At 43.6% G+C, this 19,185-nt stretch overlaps 1 long non-coding RNA gene across 2 annotated transcripts; it reads left to right on the top strand.

The window, feature by feature from the left end:
• The first annotated feature begins 17,137 nt into the window (after positions 1-17,137).
• Positions 17,138-19,008, top strand: LOC126536518 (uncharacterized). 2 transcript variants are annotated; one of them, XR_007600679.2, is made up of 3 exons: positions 17,138-17,156; positions 17,835-17,977; positions 18,794-19,008. It is a non-coding gene; the product is annotated as an uncharacterized lncRNA (long non-coding RNA). The 2 variants fall into 2 exon arrangements; XR_008613721.1 differs by lacking the exon at positions 17,138-17,156 and adding an exon at positions 17,248-17,262 and having other exon boundaries at positions 17,818-17,977.
• The last annotated feature ends 177 nt before the right edge of the window (positions 19,009-19,185 follow it).

Below are 19,185 nucleotides of genomic sequence, written 5' to 3' on the forward strand. Positions count from 1 at the left end.
GACTGACTGACTGACTGACTGACTGACTGACTGACTGACTGACTGACTGACTGACTGACTGACTGACTGACTGACTGACTGACTGACTGACTGACTGACTGACTGACTGACTGACTGACTGACTGACTGACTGACTGACTGACTGACTGACTGACTGACTGACTGACTGACTGACTGACTGACTGACTGACTGACTGACTGACTGACTGACTGACTGACTGACTGACTGACTGACTGACTGACTGACTGACTGACTGACTGACTGACTGACTGACTGACTGACTGACTGACTGACTGACTGACTGACTGACTGACTGACTGACTGACTGACTGACTGACTGACTGACTGACTGACTGACTGACTGACTGACTGACTGACTGACTGACTGACTGACTGACTGACTGACTGACTGACTGACTGACTGACTGACTGACTGACTGACTGACTGACTGACTGACTGACTGACTGACTGACTGACTGACTGACTGACTGACTGACTGACTGACTGACTGACTGACTGACTGACTGACTGACTGACTGACTGACTGACTGACTGACTGACTGACTGACTGACTGACTGACTGACTGACTGACTGACTGACTGACTGACTGACTGACTGACTGACTGACTGACTGACTGACTGACTGACTGACTGACTGACTGACTGACTGACTGACTGACTGACTGACTGACTGACTGACTGACTGACTGACTGACTGACTGACTGACTGACTGACTGACTGACTGACTGACTGACTGACTGACTGACTGACTGACTGACTGACTGACTGACTGACTGACTGACTGACTGACTGACTGACTGACTGACTGACTGACTGACTGACTGACTGACTGACTGACTGACTGACTGACTGACTGACTGACTGACTGACTGACTGACTGACTGACTGACTGACTGACTGACTGACTGACTGACTGACTGACTGACTGACTGACTGACTGACTGACTGACTGACTGACTGACTGACTGACTGACTGACTGACTGACTGACTGACTGACTGACTGACTGACTGACTGACTGACTGACTGACTGACTGACTGACTGACTGACTGACTGACTGACTGACTGACTGACTGACTGACTGACTGACTGACTGACTGACTGACTGACTGACTGACTGACTGACTGACTGACTGACTGACTGACTGACTGACTGACTGACTGACTGACTGACTGACTGACTGACTGACTGACTGACTGACTGACTGACTGACTGACTGACTGACTGACTGACTGACTGACTGACTGACTGACTGACTGACTGACTGACTGACTGACTGACTGACTGACTGACTGACTGACTGACTGACTGACTGACTGACTGACTGACTGACTGACTGACTGACTGACTGACTGACTGACTGACTGACTGACTGACTGACTGACTGACTGACTGACTGACTGACTGACTGACTGACTGACTGACTGACTGACTGACTGACTGACTGACTGACTGACTGACTGACTGACTGACTGACTGACTGACTGACTGACTGACTGACTGACTGACTGACTGACTGACTGACTGACTGACTGACTGACTGACTGACTGACTGACTGACTGACTGACTGACTGACTGACTGACTGACTGACTGACTGACTGACTGACTGACTGACTGACTGACTGACTGACTGACTGACTGACTGACTGACTGACTGACTGACTGACTGACTGACTGACTGACTGACTGACTGACTGACTGACTGACTGACTGACTGACTGACTGACTGACTGACTGACTGACTGACTGACTGACTGACTGACTGACTGACTGACTGACTGACTGACTGACTGACTGACTGACTACTGACTGACTGACTGACTGACTGACTGACTGACTGACTGACTGACTGACTGACTGACTGACTGACTGACTGACTGACTGACTGACTGACTGACTGACTGACTGACTGACTGACTGACTGACTGACTGACTGACTGACTGACTGACTGACTGACTGACTGACTGACTGACTGACTGACTGACTGACTGACTGACTGACTGACTGACTGATCTGATTGATTGATTGATTGATTGATTGATTGATTGATTGATTGATTGATTGATTGATTGTGACAATGTTCTACTGCAGCACATGGTCGTGCAGGCCATGCCACAAATTGTGTGTTTCTTGGTTTGGACGACAGTCAATAAAGATGTGATGCATTCATTAACACACTTGTATCCTTAGAACTAAACGAATGCCTTAAAAGGATGCACTCAAATGCCATTACTAGAATAAGTGCAAGGAAGAAAGAAATACTATAACAAATTCACAGTAGAACACCAACTGCATTTAGGAGCTCATTTGAAGTCAACAAGTTGTACTGGTTGTGGTGTTCCAACAAATTTCACATTGCCTTCACACATGTTTGGGCAGTGTGATTAAGGTACTGTAGTTGGATACAACTTACGTCTGCAGTGAAGCCCCACCCAGGCCCTCGTAACCCCAGTCACTGTTTCTCCACGAGGCTGCAAATAGTTTGTACTTCAAACTTTCCCTGTTACCTGAAAAAGGCAGTAACCACAAAAATAAAATTATAAGCACATAATTTTATACTTGTTTACTTGTCTATTATAGTGGAACAGTGAAAGCCTAATTCTTTATTGAACTGAAATAAATCGCTTCCTTCATTGCAACTATTTATTGTCAAGTTTCACTTCAGTTGGCAGCGAAGTTTCATGAGTAAAACGGGATCAGCAGTGAAATTAATTGTACCGTGGACTTTTGAAGAGTGAAATGCTCAGACTCCATACACTTTGTCCGTGTCTGTCACACACCTCATCACTTTCACCGATGAAAAGACTTTTCAAGAACACTGGATGCTCCTGGGGTATCAAGTACGATGCCATTTTGAAAAGGTCGCATGACAAAGATTTTATTTGCTTCTGTGATTGGCTGGCAGAGCAACACAACCCTGCACAGTCCTTGGTTGCCAACTGCTGTTTTCTTAAGTTGTATCCTACTATAGCAGTATTGCAACATGAGTGACCTTTTCTTATGCAGTGACTTTTAGAAAAAGAAAATTGCATTTTACTGACATTTTTGTTGATGTTCCTCCTTCAGAGCCCCTCAGATGGAAAGAAAAAGCTTTTTTCAATCTTTCTTGATTTTATTTTTTTCGTGTGTCAGTGTGAAATAGTATGCAAAAGGCTCGCATAATTATTTTCATGCAGCAGCAGGAGGCACACAGATACTGTCAACACAAAACCTCTGTGTCCACTGCAGCTATGCTATCCCATGCCAGTGAAACCTCATAGCCCACAAGCACATGCGCAATGGAATTGTGATACTGCTTCTGCCCTCCGAGCTTTTTGGTTAAGTCAAACCTCAAGTTGCACCTGCATATCACATGACTAAGTGACCATTCTGCTGTACAGTTTTATTCGTGCCCTTTGTGCATACTGGTCAGCTGAGCAGTCACTTCAGAACAGATCACCATTCTGCAGTGAAAGAGAATGCCAACTGCATATGTGGACCTTGTGAGGAGTCACTGGATGAGAAGATATGTTTGCCTGCAGCATGTCATGCGCCGTTGTGGTGGGCAAGCTAAGAAGAGCTGTATATGATGTGGTGTACATCATATTGCCATGTCACTGTGCAAGACACTCAAACATTGATTGAACAGGTTGTTTTCTCGTATATTAAGATGTTATTGCTTGCTGAAATGAAAGTCATGAGGAAGTTTGTTGTAATTAAATAGCAGTGCATGGTGATGTTCTGTAATGTGAAGGCACAGCCAACCTAATAGCTTGCGTATCAAACATGCCTACCTTGGGTAATGAGGCCCACATTAAAGGGCTTAGACATCATGACCTCTTACTCAGTGAATGATTAAGTTGCCTTTCATGGAGACATAATTTGCAGCTAATGCTGCTGCATGACGGAATGTAATCGTGGAATCAGCAGTGTCTATGTGTATACAGTAGCACCTAGTTGTGTAATGCTGGTATTAGCTATGAAATCTATAAAATTATGTTATGTGTACTATGGTAGGAAGGATGTGTAGATGCTTAGTTGCATGGAAGCTCATTAGTATTTCAAAAAGTGCTATCAAAAACACAATTGGCAGATGCACTCTTATGCCTTGACCATTCATGCTGAGCTATTTTGAATCTAAAACTTACAATTATTCCTTTTTTTTTTCAGGCTTGGGAATGCATATATAATGACATCCATGTTTGTTGCAGTGTTATCGAAATTCTTAGAAATTTTTAGGTGTGAGTTGACATCATGCAGTAGAAACAATGGGTATGTGTTTTGGTAGAGGTTGCCTTGTTGCTCTAGGAAACAGTCTGACTAAGCTGGACTTGCAGTGTTGGACAAGTCAGAATTGTGGTGCTCACATCCACCATTACTTGACAACTATGCTTTACTTCTACATTTCTCAATATATGCACAATAGTGCAATTGGCAGCTTTTGAATCCAGGCACTTGTTGTAGTGTCCCACCTTAAGAGTCTTAATTCATCCATTCTAGGCTAATATATTATATAGCTTGCATGCAGACTGAGCCACTTGCTCCTCAAGTAGTGTCAGGAATGCTTTGTTAATTATTTCATATTGCCTGATTTCGCATGAACAATATGCATGATTGAGTGATTCTATATTTGTAGCATTTTCAGTAATAAGCTTACCGTCCGAGTTTGACATTAGGCATGTTTATTGTCCATGGGACCAATCCTCCTTTGTAAATGTGAATTGTGTCGAAATCAAGGGACACTGATGAATTGTGATTTGACAGCCCAGGTCACAAAATATACAAAAATTAAATCTTGTGCAACTAGCTTATGGAAGCATCAGCACTGGACCCTGTTTCGCTGTAGAACTGCTGTGTGAACTAGTTCTGAATGCAACAGCTGCCATTTATGTGTTTATTTATTTATTTGTTTATTTATATGTGTGTATGTATGTATGTATGTATGTATGTATGTATGTATGTATGTATGTATGTATGTATGTATGGTGCTATGTACCTGTGGGCCTGTGATTATATTGAAATTGTATTCTTGTGTTCTTTCAAGCACGATATGACTAGTAGCAGGCACAATAGCTGTATACATTGATGGTGAAAGCTTATGCCAACTTGTGTCTTCAGGGAATAAGTAGCATCCACCCAAGCAACCTTGGCCAACTGCCGCTGCTTGGCCGATCGTCGGGAAATGATCGTCAAACGACTATATTGGCCAGCGAAGGTTGGCGAGAGGTCGGTATGACAACGGCCGCCGCCTTTACCGGCGGGCAGTCGGCAGAGGGCGTCTTGCCAACCTCTCTGTCAGACTGACTCCCGACCCGCCAGTTGGTCGCCGGCTCGGTACGATGGCAACGCGTCGGACCAACGCCCGAGGCCGATGAGTAGCATAATTTAATTTTTATATCAATTCCTGTCTGTCGGTCTATACTTATAAAATTCTCACTAGGGAAATTTGTTATAGGTGAAGGCAATACATTGTTATGCTTACAGAATTTATACTTTTCGTGACTATTACATATATACACAGCTGCATTATAGCGCAATGCGTTCAGAAACAGCGATATATGTGTGTGGGACCGTTTTCTGAAGCAATATGAAACTCGTCGTACGCGTAAATATGTAAATTAACCTGCCATGCTTCTTTAAGGGAAATTCTCGGGATGCTTGCAAGGATTAATTCTGTAAACATGCGGAATTTCACGTGGGCTGTGGTATATATTATGAATTTTCGCTAATTCTTTTTTACTGTAATTTAAACACTAAACTTCTAGAAATATTTGGGGTTTAACAAAGCAAACGTCACTAAATTAAACTTGTACCTACCGCCCTAAACATAGCCTCCGAGATGCCATCATAGAGCGCCGACAAATCTCTGGGGCGGAGCGCTGAAGCGGTTAGTGCGACCAGACATCGCATCGCTCTGTTAGCGCTGCCCTCGGCGCGCTGCCACGTTCGCTGCACTGCTAGTTTTCCTCCTACTCCCTCCCACAAGCGTCTCCTCTCCAGAAACGTCACCCCCCTCTTCCACCCGGACTCTCCGCCTCCGCGCCAAGAGCTGCAACACAGAGGCGCCTTCCCCACCCACTGCATTCAGCCACCACTAAAAAGAGACGCGTTTTACGATGCTTGGCATCTTTCTTTGCCTCCCTCAAGCTCCTTTATGCATCAACTAATAGCGCTTTCACTCGTGTGAACGACAAGTGCACCAGGACATACGTATGCTCAGCCTGAAGTTAACTTATGCGAATTATTAGACTGTGGAGCTAGGAGTCCTTGAATTCCGCTCAGCAGGCAGTACCGAGCGGTGATGCTTTCATTCCCAAACAGAAAAACTAATGCAGGCCTTGCTCCACAGTGAATTTTTTATATTTCATTTATCACGGCAAGACTATTCGTATCCTCCTCTTTTGGATATTTGATGTAAGGAAAGTGTCAGAAAACTAGTTAAACATCTATTTACTACAGCTGGCGCAGATATATTGTTTACTCAACATGAATTGGTCAGATATGAATTCACAATTTAAAATTTCGGAAGAACATGCGCGACGAGGTGATAACACTGAACGCACGCTGAGCATTTGCCAAAAGGCGAACGCGAATTGTATTGAACCAAGAATAGAACTACGGTTAGGAAAATGCATATTATGTGGAAACCGCTGGAAACAAAAAAACAGTGGCGCAAGAAAAAAAGAGGACTAGAAACAAAATGAGCCCTGTGTCCTCGTCTTTCACGCCATGATGTTTCCCATGAGCCAAATAGCCCAAGCAAACGTTATGCGACATACTAAGAATTAACTTCCCCTAATAAAAGTGCTGATGTCTTCATTTTGCAGGAGATGACTGGGGAGCGCCAGGGGTTTTCTGTTCCTGCTTTGCTACGGGACTGTGAAACGTAAATGCATCAATAGTATAACTTCGGTGTTGCACCTACAGCAACACAATCTCGAAATGTTTTCAGCCAATCTTTTCTTCCTTTTAGTAGAAATGATTTGGCTGCTACGACGGCGCAATTCATCTGCTACGGCACCGAGTCCCACTACCCATTCTCTAAATTTCCGTTTCTTCTTTCAAGAAATGGTTTGCCAAAGGCTCGAGGATCCCTTTTTACGAGTGCGTCCCAGCAAGACTTTCTCTGTTGCACGCTTCTGCAGCAGCACTTCGCGCTCGCCCAGGTTTTCTCGCATAGTTTCCGCGTGGGCGATTTTCAAATAGCAATGCAAGGTTTTCCCTCATGGTGCGGGCTGCCGATTTGACACTCGGCACGCCGCTTTCCGGTTTTCCAGTTGGGCTGGCAAGCGCTCTGTTAGGCACTCATATACATAACAGACAACTGTATCCTCGCAGTAAGCGCGTTTCTCTTCGGTGCAACAAAAAATACGTTCCTTCATAAAAAATCTAACACGAATGATTTCGGCTCATATGTATATCTACAGCACACCGACCTCTTAATGGAATAGTGCTTTATGTTCAGATTCATGATTTATCATTCGCTATGTGCCACTGGCTGCGCGCAATTCAGTCTAATCCTTCATACTGAGCATGTGCCATCTTCTTCGGGTGATTCGTGACGGACGGCGCGGCGCTGCTCGAGACTGTGAAGTCTCCTTTCTTTTCGAACTCGCGCTGCTGCTTGCGGACGGAATGCTTTTCTCCGGAGCCTGAGGGAACGAAACTTGTTCTGCCCTTTTTTTCCTTTCTTTTTCAGCTTCTTCTTGGATCACTGGTAAAGAAAGTTGTGAGTTCGGCGGCAAGCGAACCGCCTGGTTTCCGCGACCCCGAATGTCAAGACGAACACAGCCCCCTCACTCCCCCCACCAACACGTCGCGCGAGAGCAGGCGGGGACCATTCATGCCGTGCAGGCGGCGATCATGTTACAGCGGGGCTGGGGAGAGGAGCGGGCTTCCTGCCGCCGAAACGCGCCGGCGCGCGTATACTACTCCTTGCCCCGCTAAGAATTTGAAAAGGCGGTAGCGCAAGAAGACACGGATGGAGACGAGAGGACAAGGATGGGTGCTGAACTTCCAAAAACATTTATTGTGAATGAATCACGAATATATACATGCTGTCCGAGCCCGGTGTAATCATCTGCGCATTCGTAAATATGCCAACTATTTGTCTGACAGCGTGATGGATGCCATGTTGACACATCCCCATGCTTACACAGCTTTTTTTTCCTCTCCTCCATCGATGATGGAAATAAAGTTCAAGTTCACTTCTAGAAATCGGTTCAGATTCTGCGATTTCCCGTATAACACGAGTTTTACTCTTCTTAATAACGAAAGTGTTTACAAGGTCGGGCGAACAGTCCCTGCAAGTCAGACAATGACTTGCCAGAAAACCTTCGAAATCTTTTCCTTCACGCGGATTTTTTTACATTGTTTGCGTGCTTCCTTAACCTATCATTAACACATCTCCCAGTATGGCCAATGTACACTATTCCGCACCTTAAAAGAATTTCATAGACTACCCCTTATGCGTATTCAATAAAAGGCGGCCTGTGCTTTATGCCGCAGTCACGTTACTGGCTTGCTTCCGGGTCGGTCATTCTACAAAGCTTTTACAGCTTATGGGGAGCAGCGAACACTCGTAACGCTGAGCCACCTTTTCCAAATTGTGGGATAGTGTGTGAACGTAAGGTATCACAGCTACATTCTGCCTACGCTGTGCGCGGGTTTCGCACGTTTGTGGCTTTGTGCGCATATTTCTCAGCAGGTTCCCTGCAGTATTCTTAGCAAAAAAAAAAAAAAGCCCTCCTCCATTGCACCCTGTGAAAGTGGATGTACAATGAAACGATTGCCGACGTTAGACGACGTTACTCAGAAACCAACCACCTCTAACACCACAAGCGACGTACGTAACGCGGGCACGCATGTATACGGAAGTGCAGCATACATGGCCCCCGCCAAGCGCAAGAGCCTTATGGAACTAAATGAATCTTTGAGGGTAAATTGTCAGAAAATGCGTAAAATACAACTTAAGCACAAGCTTCAGACATGATAACTTCGGATTGCAAATCGAGTGTGCGGGAAAACATAATTCTGTTACGCGGAAACTGAAAGACAAAGCCCTTTTCTAGCTGCCATTTGAGGTCTGTCTGAGTGGCCACGGTCGGTAGGTGGCGGTACCTCAGATTAGTACCACAGAGAAAGGCGGAAAAAAAAAGCGAGCTCGCCATGCAATAGGCTGCATAAACATGCAGGGCGCCAGAAGAAAGGAAAAGCGCTTTTAAATTGAGGAGCAGTTAAATAGAGAACGAATCGGGGTGTATGCGGTTATAAAAAACGCACCTTAGAGACTTAAAAGATGCACCAGTCATTGAGAATTATGTTTGGGAAGGTTGCAACAGAACTAAATCGAAAGGAAAGGGAGGGGGGCCGGAATGTTCAAATGGGAAAAAGCATATTCAAAGTGTCAAGGGCATCTTTGGTTTTCAGGCACAATGAGTGGAAATAAAACTTGGCTGGGATTAACGTATTTATGAACGAGAAAACATTGCAGAGAGAAGAACCAAGGCTTAGCGGAATGCCTAAGTGCTGATATTAGGCGTTTTCGGAAATAATGCCGAAATTACCCTGTTAGGTGACATGAATGCCCACATACAGGATCTAGACGTTTATACCGACAACAACAGGAAGTTATTGCTGGACCTTTGTGAGCAACGTAACCTCGTTATCGTAATTACGGGCCGTAAATCTGATGGTCAGATCAGATGGGAAGTTGGAAATAGGCAATCGACTATTGGTTACTGTCTGATGACGGAAGATATTTATGATAAGTTCAGATCAGTTGAGATAAGTTGAGCCATTGGCGAGTAAGACTGTAGTAACACAAGGACTGGCCATAAACGCACCATTTTGAAAATGGGATATGTAGTTGTGAAGGAGAGCACGGAGCGAAGAATGGCCAGTCCAAATTTGAACGCTTAACAAATAACAAATATAGCCGCGAGAGTCGAGAAAGAACACGGCAAATGGCCAAGCAAAAAGTGGGAATACAATGAGCTTCTAAATGTAATGACGAGAGAAATTAGGAAGGAGAAGCAACACGTTTGTTGGAAAACAAAAAGGAAGTCAAAAAAGCTGGTGGAATAGCGTGATACCCGAAGCGATCGATGAATGACAGAAAGCATTACGAGAACATAAGCAGGTATAGAAAGTGCAGTTGCCACAGGTTGAAGTAGACAGAAAATTAGAAGTATACCGGAAGAAAAAAAAATCTATTGTTATAATACTGGTTCAAGCAAAGTTCAAAGGTGAAAGTGAACGTTGGTTGTCGGAAATACGTGAGAAAAAGAAGGCCGCGCCTAGAATATTTTGAAAACACACAAACTTATTAAGCAGAAAGTCTGGAACACAACAGCATGTCCTAGACTAAGATAAAAAAAATGGAAGGGGATGCGACATTAGATTACATCCGAAAAATAACGACCGAATCATTCCAAGGCAATGATGAAGAAGTTTTAAAGAAGAAGAGCGTTAACGAGAACCAGAGAAAATTCTAAAGCGCACAGCCATAGGGTTAGGCGAGGTTCCCGTTAGGCTGATTAGCGAACTAGGATCAAAAAGTAAGGAAGCTCTGTGGGAAGCAGTAGAAAAAGGCTTACAAGATAGGCGAATACCAGACAGCCGGAGACAAAGTAGAATGAATTTAATGTATAAAGATAACGGAGAAAAGAATTGAATTCACCCATATAGACCGTTGACCATTATATCGGCAATATACATGTTAGCAATACAGGTAATTAAATTACAAGTGCAAACATGGGCAGAGAATGGTATGGGAGAACTTCAGAACGGGTTCAGAATAGGCGTCTGGATGATAACTTATTTGTTCTTATTCAGTGTATTGAAATATCCAAAGAGAGGAGACTGTTTTATGTGGCTTTTTTAGATATTACCGGAGCGTATGACAACGTAGACCACAAAATTTTGTGGGATATTCTGGAAGGCATACGCAACGACTTTATATAGCTTTTGACAGAGACCTACCTAGAAAATACAGTTTGTGTTGAATGGGGAGGGATGAGGAGCGAGAAGCAAGTTGATATCAACTAGGGACTGCTGTTTGTGATGTACATGGTAAGTATGAAAAGGGCGCTAGAGGGAAGCAATTTTGGGTTTTATCTCTCATACAAACAGGCGGTTAAAATAGTAGAGCAGTAGCTTCCAGGTTCGTTTTATGTGGACGACATTGTGTTGCTAGCTAACAAGCGGAGTGTTATGCAACGCCTGGAGAATATATGTGCACATGAAGGTGAGAATTTAACATTTGAAATTTAGTGTTAGGAAATCAGCTTTTATGGTAAACAGTACTCAATGAAAACAGTGAACAGACAGTATCAATACAGGGCCAGGAAATACCTCGAGTAAAAGAACACAAATACCTCAGTATACACTAAAAAAAAAAAAAAAATCCACGCTTAATCTCACGCTAAACTGTGAGTTTTAGCGTGACGCGCATGTAAGTGAGGCGCGGATGACGTTTCAGGCACCCGTGACCGAAAATAAGCGTGACATTCCTTTGTGTAAGCATGAGGACAAGACTGCCTGCCATGGTTCTGTCTTGTGCGAGCGTGAGCGAGCCGCGTACGCGTGAGAAACGCAAATTACACGCTTAACATCCCGCAGAGCGCTCGCGTGGGAACTTTCCATCACCCATATAAAAAATCCGAATAGCGGATCCGTTTTATATCACGGGATCTGCGCGGAGCGTGGGCGAGGGAAAACAACGCTGTGTGTCTTCTCACTGCCCTGCGGTGAATGCGAAACTTTTCTTGGGGGGGGGGGCTGAAGGAGACCGTGGTGTTTTGAAGACTGCACCCGGCCATTTTTCGTGTGGATTTTCCGGCGGACTGCCACGAGCGACGTTCGTTCATTGCAGCGCAGAGCTTCCGGTCTAATTGTCAGAGTTGGTGTGTATCGCCATAGTATCGCCACGCTCACTTCTACAGACCTTCATGGCGTACAACGCCGGTGGTGTCTGCAGACATTGTGCACTGTGCCGAGTTTACGAGAGTTTACGAGAGAGAATCCACCGCGGTCTGACGGCTCCAGCGCCATATGGATAATGGATATATGTCGCGGTCCCTCACCTGCTATTCATGGACGATTTAAATATACAGGTAAGAACAGTACTCATGGTTCGCTTTTGTTAAATAGCGGCTGACTGCCAATTGGTCATGATTTCCGGTAAGTGCTTGTATGATGTGTGGTGCAAAATTTGCCGTAATGGTGAATTTATTGAAAAGCGAGCAGTAGCGTTGATCGAAATAGATAGCAGTCATCATCGTGCTTGTTTAACAAGTTTTAACACCGGGCTGTTGGATTTTTATGAATTGTTCAGCTAATTGCGCTGAAGTACCAAATTCACACCATTTCTATTGTTTTTAATTTATCTTCGCCAACTCACCGTTCTCTCTGTGCCCGCTGCCATTTCGCCTCGGGCAAGGGTGGCGAGCTTGGAGTTGTCACTGCATTTTGCACTGTGCTTCTTCTCATGGTTTAGAACTCTGTTAGTGACGCATCGATGTGGTGTGCCATGTATGCCGTGTAGTTGCCGCGTATGCCGCTCATGGTATACTGCGGCCTATAATGTGAAAATTCATAATTTTGTGAGCTATTTGTCGACTGACAGTGACCTGCATCTCCGAAGCGCTGCATGCGAGGTTGCAACCACACGCGCTACTTAATTTGTAACCTCAATTGCACTCTGCATTAGGATATCTATCTTGTGTAGCTCTGCATATTTTACATATTTTTAGCTTTAAAAAGAGGAAGTGTGACTGTGTTCGATGAACACGAATGTACTCTGCCCGTTGCAGCTCTTGATTTCCAGCTGCAAACATGTATATGTCCACAGTGAAAGTTCACGTGTGATAAGTTCACGTAGAATGCCATTCTTGTCAGAATTTCCATCTCCATTGGGTTTAGAATTAAGCGTAACTGCGTTTTTATGGCTCATTTTTGCTTCTATAATGAAAGCTACTATCAAAAGCGTTGCCACTTGTGTTCGAACTTTTAAACTTTATTTTTATCAAGCGTATAATGGAATAATATCAGTTGCAGCTATGTGACTCACCTAATTGCGTTTTGCACATCGTTATTTTGTTTTTCAGGTCCCATTTGAAAGCAAATAAATGTTTGGAAGTAGGATTGATAAAAATGAACAAAATTGAAAATGTTCCTTCTGATCTTATCAAAAATACTGGAATTTTCTGAGCCTTCATTCGTCGCTTCAGAAGCAGGCTTGCAATGCATGCTCTCATTAATGCGGTGATTTGACCATTTTTCCCATATCCCCAAATTCTAAAAACTTCCGGACCGCAACATTTTAAGAGCAGTCAGTAGGAGAAATCTCAGAAGTGCAATCAATGTTAAAGCAGTGAAAAAGCAAGAGGTACTAGTTTAAACACATTTAGCCTAAAGGAAACATATTTTCATCTCTAAAGTATTATACTTTGCGTATAAAGAATTTTTTTTTTTTTTCAGATAGCGCTAAGCGACCTTATAAGGTCATGCAGTGTCTGGGGGGAAACAAGGCTCCTCATATGCGGCCGTCAGCAGGAAAACGCTGAGATAAGCGATGACACATCCCTAGAAAAGGCACTAGTGATGTGCATATGCCTTAATAGTATGCAATATGTAACATATCCGGCGGCATATGGCCAATTTTAGTGCAACCAACTTAAAGCCAAGAACAAGCAAAGAAATATCATGGGTGCAAACTACATTAAAGGATTTGTTTACTGCGTTGCGCATTTAAACCAAACTCGTATAAAGACTTACGCTTTCTCAGTGACCTGAAAACGCTTTAACTTTAAGTTTTGCTTTTAAGCATCAACGTTTCATTGTATCATATTTTCTGGGAATGAATATTATGAATAAAAGATTTACCCCAGGATGAAATATGTCTCATACTTTTTTCGCTGCCTAGAATGTTCGTCCTTCTTATAGAAAGAGGCCAGTGAAAAAAATATTATCAGGCATCAAGAAGGCGCCGTGACCCTGCTTCAAGCCCACCAAATATGAACTAGTGTTTGAAACTTGTGAACGTGTCGGTGTACATATACAATTACAAGAAATAAAGAGCTGTATCAGAATCTTTTGCCTGGCATTTATGTGGCATGAAAAGTACAAAAAAGCGTTCGCTTTCGTGTGGTACTTCTATGCCGGCCACCACACAAGCATGATGCATGATGCGCATGCATCATGCATCATGCTTGTGCGCATGCGCACATCGTGTAATATATATATATATATATATATATATATCGTTTTTTTTGTGAGACCGAAAGTCCCCTCATGTTATATTAGTGGTCGCATCATTTTGTGCATATACGCTAAGCGTTTAATTGGTTTTTTAGTGACGCCACAAGGGACCATGCACACTGTCCGACAGCCGCTGAGCCAATTCGTATATTTAAGAAGCTGTGTTGATGCAGCTTAGTCTTGCAGAGGCCGCCAAATTTAATGTCTTGTCATCGGTCACAAGAAAAGCTAGCATAATAAAGTAACGGGGCACGAAAGGTCTTCACGAGTGGTTCAGGCAGCAATTGAACAACACTTTGAAATTGAACCTTCAGGCCATGCGTTCACACGCGCCAGTGCGTTCCGACAGGCTGCGCAGTCCTTTGAAGAAGTGAGAGGCAGCAATTTTTTGTTGTTGTTGCTTTTGCGTAACAAATGTTGAAGGACGAATATATATAATGACGGAATATATACCAGCTATACAAAAGCGATGACGGCGGTTCATCACACGGGGAAAAACAGCAACCATCACATACAGACGTCAGTGACAGTTCATCTGGCAGTTAGATCACCTTCCGGCTAAAGGATGGTTCTGTGTTTTGTTCTGGACTGATAGAACTCTAGTAATTAGAGTGAATAATGAAATCCGAATCAAATTTATTTTCGCCATATATGCGGGTGCGCATGCAACGACCACTATTATGAGAGCAAGAGTACGTGGAGACCAGTGTGCAAGTCGCAAGAAGAAGACATATCGCGTAAGTATTACATTTGCTTTACCAAAAAGCACAAGATTTCAATACTTCAAAAACGGATATGTTTGCAACACTATTGTGTCGTTCATTATTGCTTTCTTCTTTTGTAGTTAAACTATCGAGAAAATAACTATTTAACGGGGAACAAAATTTAATCAAGTGGATATTGCATTAGACAGTTCTCGTAATAGTCATCTGAACTGCAGAAAGAGTCAAGCAAAATTGTTCGCGAACGGCGCGTTAATTGTAAACGGCCCTGTCGCAGCACAGAAAAAATCGTCAAACGAACTAAGCGCAGGCGACTCGTGGACTGTACAGTTCTAGGAAACATTTCAGTTGAATGTTTTCACTGGGGAGGGTGAAAGAAGCGATTATACGAAGGCGAATTGTGAAGAGATGTCAAAATCTGCAATTTTTCTAGCTATTGTCGATTCGTCTAAGAATAATTAAGGCTGCATGCCAATCAATGTAAATCATAAAATAGAGCATTTCTGCTGTCGACGTGGATTTGATTGGGAAGAACTAGAGTTAGATCAAATTCTTCCAATTTTCGCTCAATTAACTAATGACGTTCAACAATCAAGCAGTTAAGAATTAATAAATTCATGGTATATCATGAGTGTTTTTTCAAGCGCCGTCTCCTGTGAAGCATATCTACCATTTTCGTGCAAAGCTCTCTGGAAAACGTATTGACTGCGTATGCATGCATGCACCTATCGAACTTCGTGCACATATAGACGTGATGCTTTGACGATAAATACTTATTAAAATTCAAATTATTTATTTCTGCCTTGTAAAGGTACAGACAGCAGAGGCGCAGAAAAAGCTGTCAGATACAGATTGACAAAGCCGCAGCCCCCTTTCGCTTGGCAGAGCCTTTACAGCGACACTTTTAAAACAAAGACAATTGCACCCGGTAATAACAGCTATACAATACTGAGCAAGTACAAAAGGAAACCAATCAAGATTATACGATATTTGTACAATACTCCCAAACAAGAAAACAGAACCTACATGCTAACGTACATAGCACCCAAAGTACTGTTCGACACGTTGAAGAGGTCAAAATTATTGTTCACATAAGGTATATACATATTCGTATAGCGCTACCAATCCCTGCAAAATATAGAACGCAGATTTTCATTACACACACGCACGCACGCACGTGCACAGCACACACACCAAAAGGAAACGGCAACGCGCTCACAGGAAGCGCCTGAAAAACGAAAAAAAAGGAAAAGTGTGGGGAACCGAGGTCGTCTTGGGCTGTCGCCTCTCCCTCTCCCAGAAGGAATGAAGAGGTTCTTGGAAAGCAGGGACGGGCGATTCTCTCTGTCAGCATCAGCTCCCACCAGCGAGGACGGGGCGAGAAAGCGAAACGGGACTTTCCTTGCTGTCTATTTTTTCTTCGTCAGGCCAACGCCGCTTGCTTGCAGGGGCGCAGGCGAGTTCCCGCCAAATAGCGCGGGTGCGTGAGTTGCCGCCAAATGCTAGCTCTGGATGCCAGCTCGTTCCGCGTCTCATGGTAGACTAGTTGGTGCATTTCTGTTATCATGGACTGCGCATATAAACGCAAGCTACACAAAAGTGACATGGACAAGAACAGCGCAAGCCCTTTACATGCAGTGGAGCCGCCGTATCTCGCCGTTCAAGATATGCGTACTCGTAAGTGGCATTTTAATTTCACGTTGTGTAATGCATGACTGTCTTTTTCAAGTGAACAAAGGTCGCTTTGTATTGTGTAAATGGTTTTGCAACGTATGATAAACTCCTTGTCTTTCAGGCTTATTTTTTCTGACAGGAAGAAAAAAAAAAGAGGCTTTACATGAGAACGGATCAAGCGTTCGAGAGTTGGGACAGGGAAATGTGAGACGTACTTTCATGTATATATTTCTAATATTATTTTTTCGTCTTGTATTCTCGTTAATTTTTCTCTAGGAAACACTGGAACGACACTGCTTAAATTGAAGCACAGTGTGCGAATGACCTGCTACGCTCGGAACTCTTATCACCATTCGGGAAGAAATTGGGTAAGACGCTTGTCTGGTTATTATTGCGGAAAAGTCATAATTAGAAGTTGCTTTCGTTCCTTCCCACAGGTGAAAAAACATAACTGTAAATACCTGTATGATATACGTCTGGTGCATTGCAGGTAAGAATGGATTGTGTGTGGCGCGCTTCACCGCATGTGGACTTGAGTAGATCTAGGAACATCAGACAAGAAGACACGTATGTGAAACCCCGCGGATAGCCCATATGTAAGTTCTTCCTCAATTTTTCTTTTGTTGCCTTTTCGTAGTTTACGTGTAATACTTTGTCACCGCGGTCTCGACGTTATGTATACCTATACATTTGTCTCGTGGCAGTCTGCGTGCTATTTTGTTTGTGCAACTATGTGTTATATTCATTTATCGCGCTGCCTGGATGGTTTTTTTTTACTGATATTCCGACCAAAGTCGGTAAACCTATCCTTCCTGTCCTCATGTTTCCTTGGGCGGCTCTAAAGCGTATCTTAGAGGAATATTTAGCTTCAGATTCCCGCATGGAACAGATGGTGAATGACATGCTGTGTTTTCTTTTTAGAGAAACTATGTATTCATGTTTAATATTTGGTTGATTTTCATTTTGTCATTCATACAATACCGCAGCCATATGCCATTCTGTCATAGAACGTTGTTTCTAGATATATTTGTTTTATGTGGTTAAAACATTTAAAACGAGAGCGTTTCTTATCCTGGCCATTATTTTTTACAGACCACGATAACCACGTATTTGGATGTCTGGTTTAACTCTACGTGCGCTGGTTCGTGCAGGTGAACTTGTTTTCCAGATACGGAGGAACGGACACCGGTCGTGCCGTGAGCACTATTCTGCAGGGCATACTTACAAATGAAGCTGCACTGCAGTTCAGCTGGAAAGGGTCGCAGGGGAGGAAGCACGCCTTCGTGAAGCTCATGGCCATCACGAATATAAGTAAGAAATATGGCATAACAATCAGCTTTCTAGTGCACGTTGCGAACATCGGTACCAACTGCATGCTTAGTTTTTTTATCTTCATTCAAACAAGCTGCTGCTTATTGCATCTTGCTGCGTCCAGTATTAGCATTTTCTTTAATAAAATAATGCCGTAATAAGTGAGTTCTACTTGCGGCGTCCATATTTTGCCACTGCTTTTGAGGAGTTTGTTTTGCTTCACCATATAATACATGCTGTATATGCTGTTTCTGCTTTAACCCATGTATGCTAACTGTTTTCTGCAAAACATAGACCTATCATCGTTGCTATCATGTCAGCAAGTATATGTATCATGCCATAAGCTTCCCCTCTTGCCTCTCCAGACATTTACCTATTCACCTCCTTGTGCCGCTTGGCGCGCTCCGGGCTCCGGCGCGTTCTTTGTCTCAGCGTTTCAACTCGGCTGTTTCATACAGTGCTCACGGGAAGCAACAAGACCTATCGTGGTGTAAATAGCCGCGCTACCTATAGACACAGTAGCCACTGTGTATGCGTGTTTTGCTATGGTTCCGTGTTCAGTTCCCCCTATTGCTAACGACATATAAATTACCAACTATCCGGTACTTACACGATTTGTGTCGTCCAGCCACTCCTCCTGACAGCTTCGATACTGATTTGCACGTCCCTAATATTACTTTGTTGTCGTTTCTTTAATGTTTCGTGAATATCTGACTTATGATCTTTTTGATTGTTTCACTTCTTCAAATGGAATGCGACTCACCAACTGAACTATAAAGCGGGGGCAGCTTTCTTATATGTGCCGCTTTCTTGCAGCATCTGTGAGGAGCACGTTCCCTGACGCTTCACTAGCATCAGTGGCTGGAGTCGCAAAACGCTGGTTGGTTGGAGCAGCTGACAGGGATTGAGGCCGGAATGAAAGAAGGCGCCGTGACCCTGCTTCAAGCCCACCAAATATGAACTAGTGTTTGAAACTTGTGAACGTGTCGGTGTACATATACAATTACAAGAAATAAAGACCTGTATCAGAATCTTTTGCCTGGCATTTATGTGGCATGAAAAGTACAAAAAAGCGTTCGCTTTCGTGCGGTACTTCTATGCCGGCCACCACACAAGCATGATGCATGATGCGCATGCTGTTGTAAATGCATGATGCAAAAGCTACGATTATTCGGGGCGTCAAAAGCAACGTCGGCTTTCAGCACCGG

Source organism: Dermacentor andersoni, chromosome 4 (genome assembly GCF_023375885.2).
Source record: "Dermacentor andersoni chromosome 4, qqDerAnde1_hic_scaffold, whole genome shotgun sequence".
Classification (NCBI taxonomy): domain Eukaryota; kingdom Metazoa; phylum Arthropoda; class Arachnida; order Ixodida; family Ixodidae; genus Dermacentor; species Dermacentor andersoni.